The sequence below is a fragment of the Vicugna pacos genome, chromosome 5, assembly GCF_048564905.1.
Source record: "Vicugna pacos chromosome 5, VicPac4, whole genome shotgun sequence".
NCBI classification, from domain to species: domain Eukaryota; kingdom Metazoa; phylum Chordata; class Mammalia; order Artiodactyla; family Camelidae; genus Vicugna; species Vicugna pacos.
Window position 1 is genome coordinate 39,621,719 of NC_132991.1, and position 10,856 is coordinate 39,632,574.

At 33.7% G+C, this 10,856-nt stretch overlaps 1 protein-coding gene across 3 annotated transcripts in view; it reads left to right on the forward strand.

The window, feature by feature from the left end:
* Positions 1 to 2,601, forward strand: part of LOC102528082 (sodium channel protein type 2 subunit alpha) — a 272,534-nt gene extending 269,933 nt beyond the window's left edge. For 2 of the 3 annotated variants that reach the window (XR_012072635.1, XR_012072639.1), the window contains one exon: positions 729 to 1,249. The gene's annotated coding sequence lies outside the window, so the exon portion shown is untranslated. Of the gene's footprint in view, positions 1 to 728; positions 1,250 to 2,428 lie in introns of those variants that run through there. The other variant, XR_012072636.1, reaches the window with a different exon arrangement.
* Positions 2,602 to 10,856: the final 8,255 nt, after the last annotated feature.

The following is a 10,856-nucleotide window of genomic DNA, read 5'->3' on the forward strand; positions in this document are numbered from 1 at the left end:
TTTCTATCTTTGAAATGCCATTTAAAGGTAAATTTCTATCATGTAAAATGGTCTATCAGAAAAAAATGTAAAAATACACATTAAATATGATAATTCATCTTTAAATTTTTTTCATGGAATGGAAAATAATTAAGAAGAGTATACTGGATATCTAGTTTTAATATTGGCCAAACACCTAGATATGGTATTGGATAGAGTAGTGGAAAATTGTAAAAATTAATAAAAAATTGACTAACATTTTAAGTTGTGCATCCTTTCTTCTTCCTGTCTACCCCCTGTTTTGTTTTGTTATTCTCTTTTCCATTTTAGTTCCTTCCCTATGTATTCTTGATCTACTTTTCTTTTTTTTTTAATTGACGTATCGTTAGTTTACAATGTTGTGTCAATTTTTGGTGTACAGCATAATATTTCAGTCATTCATATATGTACATATATATTCCTTTTCATATGCATTTTCATTATAGGTTACTATAGATGTTGAATAGAGTTCCCTGTATTATACAGAAGAAACTTGTTGTTTATTTTATATATAGTAGTTAGTATCTGCAAATCTTGAACTCCCAATTTGTCCCTTCCCATCCTCTTTCCTCCCTAGTAACCATAATTTGTTTTCTATATCTGTGAGTCTGTTTCTGTTTTGTAAATAAGTTCATTTGTTTCTTCTTCTTTTTTTTTTTTAGATTCCACATATAAGTGATATAAATTGGTCATTTTCTTTCTCTTTCTAGCTTACTCCACTTAGAATGACAGTCTCCAGTTCCATCCATGTTGCTGCAAATGGCATTATATTATTCTTTTTTATGGCTGAGTAGTCCATTATATAAATATACCACAACTTCTTTATCCAGTCATCTGTCTATGGATATTTAGGTTGTTTCTATGTCTTGGCTACTGTAAATAGTGCTGCTGTGAACATTGGGGTGCATGTATCTTTTCGAACTAAGAATTCCCTCCAGACATATGCCCAGCAGTGAGATTGCTGGATCATATGGTAAGTCTATTTTTAGTTTTTTAAGGAATCTCCATGCTGTTTTCCATAAATGGCTGCACCAACCTACATTCCCACCAACAGTGTAGGAGGGTTCCCTTTTTTCCACACCTTCTCCAGCACTTTTTGTCTACTTTTCTATGTACTTTTCCAACCCTTTCTTGAACTCTCAATGTTTTTCATTCAGGATATTTTATTTGTTTCTTTTCTGTTCACCAAATATCTTGTTTATTACAATTTGTAGACAACAGATCTGTACATTTAAGCCCCTAATAATCTGCTGTACTACAAGGAGTTCATTTAATATCTTTAGTTCATTTCTACCATTTTTTTGGCAAAAATTCTAAGTGAGCTTAGATCCCACCCTTCATAATATACAAACAAAATTCCCAAATGACACAGATTTAGTTTTTCCATTTAATTATGAGCAGTTTGGGGAATGTTTCTTAGTTCTGATTACCTATTAGAAATATCTGAGAAACTTTTTTAAATAAATGCCAATTCCTGGACCAAGACCAGACCAATTGAATTCATATCTCTGGGGATGAAATAAGCATCTGATTTTTTTAAGGCTCCTCATTGATGCTGACTTATACTTATGGTTAAGGGTCAATGAGTTAGGGTATCCTTGCTCAATAGGAAAAAATATTCTATAGAAAATTCACCTGTCCCATTCAGGGCTTCATTGTCTATGTCAGCATGTATAAGTTCCCTGTATAATAGCTATAAGAGTGTTTATCTTGTAGTGAGAGAGGTGCTTCTCCTGAAGGGTGACATTGACCCATTTATAGCAGGAGTTCTCTTCTAGGACTGTAGCTGGTGAAAAGAGAAGTCTATCAGAATAGTTTAGAAAGCTTCTTCAAACTATACATACAAACTCACACATAACAAAATGGCACCCTGACCATCCCTAGTGCCTATGGGGATGGTTTAGGAAACAGTATGGATTCATAAAACAGTCTTTCAGATGCCCTGTTGGGTAAGAACCACTAATTTGGACAAATGGGTACTCATATGGACCACCATAAAACATTCACTCCATTTGTCAATGTCAAATCTCAAATCTAAACAGGAAAGACTCCCATTCTCAACCTCTCTGTCGCTGGACATCTCTCCTCATCACTTGTTTTTCTAACCTCTGGTATGATACAGATTAATTTACAGAGAAGGGAGGAGCAAAGAAGAAGGAGGGGATGAAAAGGTAGAGGAGAAGGAAGAAAAAGGAAGAAAAACGGGAAGGTAGAGGAAAGGAAGGGAGTATAAGAAATAGGAGAAGATGCTTCATAAATTATCCTCTAAAAAATGTCTTTTGCTATTAATAAGGTACAGCAATGGTGGGAGAAGGGAGAAGGAAGAGGCACCAGGGGAAGAAATTTTGCTTAGTTGTCTATATGTTAGATCCACAATATAAATGTGCTTCTCCTCATTTTTTTTTTAAAGGAAAAAACACCGATGAAAAAGTTGAGGACATTATGCAAGTAAATGTTACAATGATTGCATAAATCGTGGTTTTGTTTTTTTTTTTTTTTACTTTCATCTGAACTAAAATATTTGAGTGTCTACTACATATCAGCTTTATGGTAGGAGCTGCAAGATCAAAGATGAATTTAACTGTCCAAAGGAAGGTTGTAGTCAAAGGTGAAGAACCTTAAAAATTATGCTATCGAGTCTGGAATTTTTTCTGTTGGCAACAAGTAGTGATTGATTGCTCCTCAGCAGTAGAATGAGCAGTGAAATCAGATACATCTGTACCTATGTAAGCTGACAGTAGTAAGGGTACACAGCTGGGTTTCTTACGGATGTTTTACAGAGATCTCATTTTCCCATCCCTTTATTTGTAAAGGTGTCTGTGTTCTTATCTTTTAATATGTATTTTTAAAAGAATATACCTAGAATTTTAAAAAAATTCAGTCTGACACTTTCCATTAATAGCCTACCTTAATCTACTTACATTTATTTTATGTACAGGTACATTTGATTTTATTTTTATCACCTTATTTTGTGCTTTTTATTTTTCAAGTTATTTTTTCTTCGTTTCTTCCTTCTTTTCTTGTCCTGTTTTGCAACAATTTTGTTATCTCTATTTTCTTTTCCCCATCTCTACTAGTTGCAAAGATACACATTATCTGCTTGCCTGCTTGCCTTCTTCCTTCCTTTTTTCTTGCTTCTTTTTATAAGTGATTACCTTTAAACTTTAACATGCATACTTAATTAGTGAACTACAATCAATAGTTGTACTCTTACCTGGAACGTTGAAGTTCCCTAGACTGATTACATACCATTGTTCACTTCATGTGTTACTTTTGTCTACTATTTTAATTCTACCTTATCTGACACCCAACGAATTAAGCAATATTATTATTGTGTATTTATATAGGCAGTGCTTATTTAGACTTACTTAGATGTTAATTAATTTCTTCCCTCAAATATGCTGCTTCGGCCTACTTCATTTCGTGTTCTATTTCTTTCTTGAAATATATGAGGAATTCCATTAATAAGGTTGTAGATACTAAACTGACTCAGTTTTTCTTTTTCTGAAAATGACTTTTCAGCCACAATTTTAATAGATTAGCTTAGATTATAATTATTTTTGGTGTTTTTAAAAATTTTTGTGTCATTATGAAATTACTTTTACTAATCTGACTCAGAATTTATGCTAATGTTATTTGAAGATATTTACTAATATCTTTAATTAGGAAAATGTTTAGCTTTTAGCATTAGAAATATTTTCTCATCCCATATTTTTCTATTCTCTCCATCTGGAACTTTTGAGGGTTATATACTGAAATTTCTAAATCTTTCTTCCGTATCTCTTAATGTCTCTCTCTTATTTTCAGGGCCCTTTATGGATAATTTGTCAGGCTTTGGTATTAGGATAATACTGTCTTCATAAAACAAGTTTGGACGTGTTCATTCCTGAAAGAATTTCTGTAAGAGTGGAATTAACTTAGATGAGGAAATTCTTACATAATATACAGTTCTTCCTATTCTAGAGCCTATATTTTATTCAATTCTCTGAATTTTGAGTCTTAATAAGCAAAAACTCAACATTACTATAAATTTATAAAAATCAAATTTGGCAGTAAGCAATGTTTTTTTCCCAGTTCTGATGTAATTGATATCTGAATTCTTTTATTTAAAACAAATAATAAAAACCTTATGTTTTTCAGATGGAAAGGATTCAAGAAGAGGAGAGAAACAATTAGAAGTCAAAATGCATTAGGAGACAACTCAAACATCTTGATAAAAGTAAATAATTATATGTATTTTAAATGATAAATCTTATAGAATATCATTGAAGTCAATCCCTATGAGGTAGGAGGGGTTATTGCCCTATGCTCAATTCTAGAAAGGCTTTCTATAAAAGTTTGTCATTATGAGAGGGAACTATAAGTAACTCTTAACTGTTGCATTATTTTTCATACTAACAAGCATTCTCTTGCAAAATATTCTAATATTTTAGGATACCAGATTCTGATGTGTCTTGGTTGGCATTTTTGGGGGGTGGTTTCTCAAAAAGCTAAACACAAACATATGACCCAGCAATTCCACTCCAAGGTATTTACCTGCAAGAAATGGAAACATAATATTCACACAGAAACTTGTACACAAATGTTTATAATAGGATTGCTTGTAACAGCAAAAAGGTACAAACAACCCAAATTTCACCATTGGATGAGCAGATAAATTGTGATATATACATACAATAACATATTATTCAACAATAAAAAGGAAGTACTGATAGATACTACATCTTGGATGAACCTTAAAAACATTACGCTAAGTGAAAGAAACCAGACACAAAAGGTCACATATTGTATATTTATTTTTATATGATATATCCAGAATAAGCAAATCCATAGACACAGAAAATGGATGGAAGAGGGCAAAATAGGGAGTGATTACTTAATGGTTACGAGGTGTTTTATGGAGTGGTTAAAAGTTTTGAAACCAGAGAGAGGTGGTGGATGCACAACATTTGAATACACAAAATACCACTGAATTGTGCACTTTAAAATGGCTACATGAATTTCACCTTAAAGAATATATATATATTTTTAAGTTTACGTTACTGCAACCTTATCCACTAGAGGGCGCTGCTTCCATTAAGAAATATGACTAGTACTTTTTGGCCGAGTAGGAGTTAGACTTGTAAAAACACTTTCTGCTTATTTTCCATCTATTTTGGATGTAAAAAAACAAAAACAAAAACGAAACTAACAATTGTACATTGAAAACATTTCTGGAAAAACAATGTTTTACATTTGAGTGTACCTCTTGAAGAAAAAACCAGTTTGTGAAGCATACGTATTAAGATAAGATCCCCTTCCTTGAGGATAGTAGACCTCATAGTTCAAAAATTAAACGAACATGAATAAATTATGAAACTAAAGAAAAGGTTAATGGAAAGCACTTCAAAGACTCATATAAAACTAAATGAGCAAAGTGTCCAGGTATTCATATCAACACAAAGTTTCAAATACTTTTTCATTATTACTGTAAGAGAGTCTTGAAAGTATTTGCCCATATTTTCATGAACACAGTAACGTTTGGTTTTCCAACGTAGCTCATATCTTAACTTCTCTCTCTGATTCATGAAATAATTAATCATGTATTAAAATTAATAAAGCTTCATTTGTTGAAATCATGTGAGGAATAAAATAGACTATCATCCTCCTGAGCTATTGTGGCTAGGACTTTTAACAAAGTAATCCAGAAAATGTCATGTATCCACACGTATGGAAATTTTATTTTCAGCTCCAAAACCACACAATAAGTTACTCTTCCTATGAAACAAAAGTCCTACTGCTACCATACACAGCACCTCCCAACTGTAGCAGGGAAAAAATAGCCCAAGAAAACATCGTCCACAAAGTAAATCTGATCCAAAGCATCCCGATTAGTACTATATAATGATAGTATTGTAAAGTGAGCAGTCAGCATTTCCCAAGGCACATTAGCAGGAAGCAAAGCCTTCCTCAGGAATTAGCTGATAAAGGCTATAACGACCATACTGTAGTAAAAATCAGAATGATATCACCACTAAGTCATCTATGAAACAAGAAGCAGGAATACCAGAATAGATGATCTGGGACAAGACAAAATGTGAGGCCTGGCAAAAAAATCCAAAAATCCAGAAACATAAGCTTAATCATAGGCCTTTACTTAGGAACACCTGGAAATACAGGAGAATCTACTCTATAGTCAGTAACAAATCATGTGTGGATTTTCCTACGGTGCTTCAATTCAGACATTCTAAAAACCAACAAATGAAATATCCATTTGTCATCTCCATGAAATAGCTTTCAGATATTTTTAAGATAGCATGTTGGTTTTCAATTGCTGACTAATAAGTAACCACAACATACTGGTTCAAACAACACATATTTATTATCTCCCAGTTTCTGTGGGTCAGGAATCTGGGCACAGCTTACCTGGGTCCTCTGCTCAGGGCATCACAAGGCTGCACTCAGTATTTCTTTGGATTCTGTGAAACATCTTTTCAATAAATCCCCTTTTCATTCATTTTTGTTTGTTTGGTCAATTTTGAATATTATATTAGTTTTAACCAGAGACGTCTTAAGTAAGACCATCAATAGGTTTTTGAGATGTTCTGGAGGAGAAAGAAAGAGAGAAAGAAAGAAAGAAAGAAAGAAAGAAAGAAAGAAAGAAAGAAAGAAAGAAAGAAAGAAAGAAAGAAAGAAAGAAAGAAAGAAAGAAAGAAAGAAAGAAGAAGGAAGGAAAGGAAGAAAGAAAGAAAGGAAAGGAAGGAAGGAAGGAAGGAAGGAAGGAAGGAAGGAAGGAAGGAAGGAAGGAAGAAAAGAAAAGGAAAGGAAAGGAAAGAAACACAAAACATCTGTAGGTAAATAATTTGTTTCCTCACTTCTCACTCTTCAAGGAGGATACCTATCAAACTTTAAACTTTTAATAGCTTATAGTAGCTTCCTTTTCCACTCTCACCTTACATAGTTTCTTAGGGATACAGCAGATTTAAACTTAGATAAATTTATTTTCTGGGGAATGTTTTAGTATAAACTCATTGAAACCACCCACAGCAGCTCTGCAGCTTAACAGAGAGAGAAAAAATATAAACTTATAATTTTCAGTAGAAATAATTTAACATAAAAGAAAGTGACAAGTGCATTTTAAGGATCGTGAAGAGATTCAGTAGCGCTGAATGAGTTTATTGAGTATTCAATACAGCTTTTTTTTTCATAAGTAGTTCTCTTTTTAAATTTTTTTAAACAGTGATTTATTTATTTATTTAAGGGCTTTTTTGGGGGGGGGCGGTAATCAGGTTTATTTATATGTATGTTTTTAGAAGAGGTACTGGGGATTGAACCCAGGACCTCGTGTGTGTTAAGTGTGCACACTACCACTTGAGCTATACCCTCTCACCCCCAATACACCTTTTCTATGTATAAGCCATAGTTCATAAATTGTCTGACTCTACTTTGTTTCAAGATACATGTATTAAAAGACCATATACATAGATTTAATAAAACATAAATAAATTTGCCCTTTAACATTTTATCTTTTGCTGATTTTTCACAATTATAGAACCCTAAAGAATGAAGGGTTACACGATATTATTTTTGAAAGTTTTTAATCTGATAGTATTTTAACATTTCTATAACATCATTTTTTTAAAAACCTGAGACTACTTTTTCCTTAGATATTTTTCATTATGTTTCTTAATATGCTGAAAATATTTTGAGACGCATTAAAAGTATACCCTATGATGAAACTCACCTGCTTTAGAGAGTATAAAGTTGGATATATGATAGATTGCTGATTCTTGCTCTTCATTGCTAAAAAATATAAGTCCAAATAGGCTACAGTGAATAGTTAAAAACCAACAACTATATGTATTTCTGTTTGAAGTTATCACTGTATTTCATACTTAGTCACTGGAATAACAACTACTGATAGCACAGAAGCACATGTCCCCCCAACCTGCCATGCTGCCGTGGGCCACGTGGGCCTGTCTGCCTCGGGGCCTGTTTTGCCCTCCCGGGTGGCAACACTGCCAGTGGTTATTGCTCAGTCTGGACTACTCGTTTTCTGCCCACACTTTACCTCAACACAGAGGAGTGATTCAAGTCTCCATTGTCACTCATTTCTCATGCCAAACTCAGCAGTGAAATGTGGCAGGATACACACTCACACATGTAAATTGGCAACGAGCCCAAACTGGAGAGCCTGAGATCCTTGTCACCCCTGGGTAATCGTCTGAGTTCACAGGTGGTGCTCACTCAGCAGCTTGGAGGCTGGAGAGGCAGAGTCCTGTGGGGAAGCGTGGCCGTGTGCTAGGAATAGGTGAGGGAAGCCTTTCCAGTTAGCTAATGGTAAACATGAAAGTAACTGTTCCCTGGGTAACCTGGGTCTGACACCATGGCCTCCGGGTAGTCTTCCTGATGTCTCAGGGTTAGTCTGCAGTCCGTCTCTCAGAGTCTGTGTTTTTGGCTGTAGAGCAGCAGTAATAGAGCTAGGGAAAATGGGGTTATACAGCTTGTTAGATACCTTAACACCCAGTAAGTAACACTGTACTAAGCAGAGAGACAGTGTTGCCCACTATACCCAGTAGAGAAGCAGTGAAGTCTGACTGTGAAGTAGCACAGACTAGAGTAACATCAGTTAGGGACTTCCAGGAGGAATTGTGGCAGTGCCAACAGCGGCAAACACACGTTTGTAAGCCCAAATGAAACTTAGGACCTCTTAGAAATATTTGTGGAGAGAAATATCTCTGAGGCTAGAGACTATGTTGAGCAGGAAGAAGAAGAACTAGAAACAGGATGGCTAAGGTGACCAACCATCTAGTTGACTTGAGAATTTCCCAGTTTCAGCACTGAAAGTTCCATGTCCTGGGAAATACCTCAGTCCCGGGAGAAGGGTGGCCACCCTAGTTATAACTATTACTAGATTCTACTTGGTCCTATATTCTGATTAGACCTGGGGGAATCTGGATCATGCATTTTGTATTTTTATACATTTTATTATTAGGTAAAAAGTCCAGAAGTAAAATTGCTGGGTCAAAGATTATAGTTAATTTTATCATTTTTGACACACATTTTCAAACTGCCCTAGAAAAAGAATATAACTCGTACTAAATATTAAGGCCTTTTCAAAGCTATGGAAAACTTGTAGTGGCACAGGAATAGGTATAATAATACAATTATATTCATTCAAATCCAGAAATAGATTTAAATATGCATAGGGATTTAAGATATGAAAGATGATATTTCATATCATTTGGGAAAACATGGATTATTTAATGCATATAGTCAGGCAGCTGTATAGTCATCTGAAAAAGAAGTGAATCCCAATCTCCCTCCTTATAAGAAAATAAATTCCAGATTTACCAAAATTTAAATATTAAGCGGGAGGTTATAGCTCAGTGGTAGAGTCTGTGCTTAGCGTGTATGAGGTCCTGGGTTCAGTCCTCAGTACCTCTATTTTAAAAATCAAATAAATAAATAAATAAATAACCTAATTACCTCCATCCAAAAAATTTTAAGTATTACAATAAAAATATACAAATATAGAAAAAAACACAAGTCTGTTTTTGGTGTTATCCTTGAATAGAAAATGACTTTCCAAGTATGCAAAAATCCCAAAAGTCCAAGGCAAATTACTGATTTTCTTGAGTATGTATAAATATTTTTTGAAAGACATGTATATGCAGGAAAACATTCAATAAATAAATCCACAGGAAAATAATAAAGTGGAACCATATTTTCAACACAAATGACAAAGAATTTCTTTTAAAAAATAGTTCACAGAAAACAAAATACAAAAAAAAACTAATAAACATCTGATGTTTGGCATCACTAGTGCTTAAAAATGCAAATTAAAACAGCACACTACTTTTTAACACATTATATTGGCAAAGATGAAAAGATCTGATAGCATCTAGTCTAGTATGAGTGTGGAAAAACAGGCATTTTTTTTTAACAAGGTTCTTGTAAACTGAAATAACATTTTGGGATGGAAAATTCACAATATTTATTTCATTTTAAATTAACATATATCTTTTACTCAGCAAATCCATTACTAGGTGTTTATCCTATAAATAGATTCACTCAAATATATGTGATAACGTTAAGAATTGTCACCTTGCATTATTTATTAGAGCAAAGAACTAGAAATAGCTTAGATGCTTGTCAGTAGAGTTCTGGTTAAATAATGTGACAATTGCTTAATATGATACAATGCAGCTATTAATAGAATGAGGCAGATTTGTATTAACAGAAATGTATAGTTGCTGTAAGTAAGAAAATAAAGTTAAAGAATAGCATATTTAGAATGAGTTATTTGTGTAAAAATGTATATATAAAAAGACATATTCTAATTGTAATGAGGTATCACCTCACACCAGACAGAATGGCCATCATTAAAAATCCACAAATGATAAATGCTGGAAAGGGTATGGAGAAAAGGAAACTCTCCTACACTGTTGGTGGGAATGTAGGTTGGTGCAGCCATTTATGGAAAACAGTATGGAAATTCCTTAAAAAACTAAAAATAGACTTACCATATGATCCAGCAATCCCACTGCTGGGCATATATCCAGAGGGAACTCTTAATTCGAAAAGATACATGCACCCCAATGTTCACAGCAGCACTATTTACAATAGCCAAGATGTGGAAACAACCCAAATGTCCATAGACAGATGACTGGATAAAGAAGCTGTGATTTATTTATACAATGTAATATCACTCAGCCATAAAAAAAGAATAAAATAATGCCTTTGCAGTAGCAATATGGATGAACCTGAAGATTGTCATTCTAAGTGAAGTAAGTCAAAAAAGAAAGAAAAATACCATATGATATCACTTCTACGTGGAATCTAAAAAGAAAAGAAAA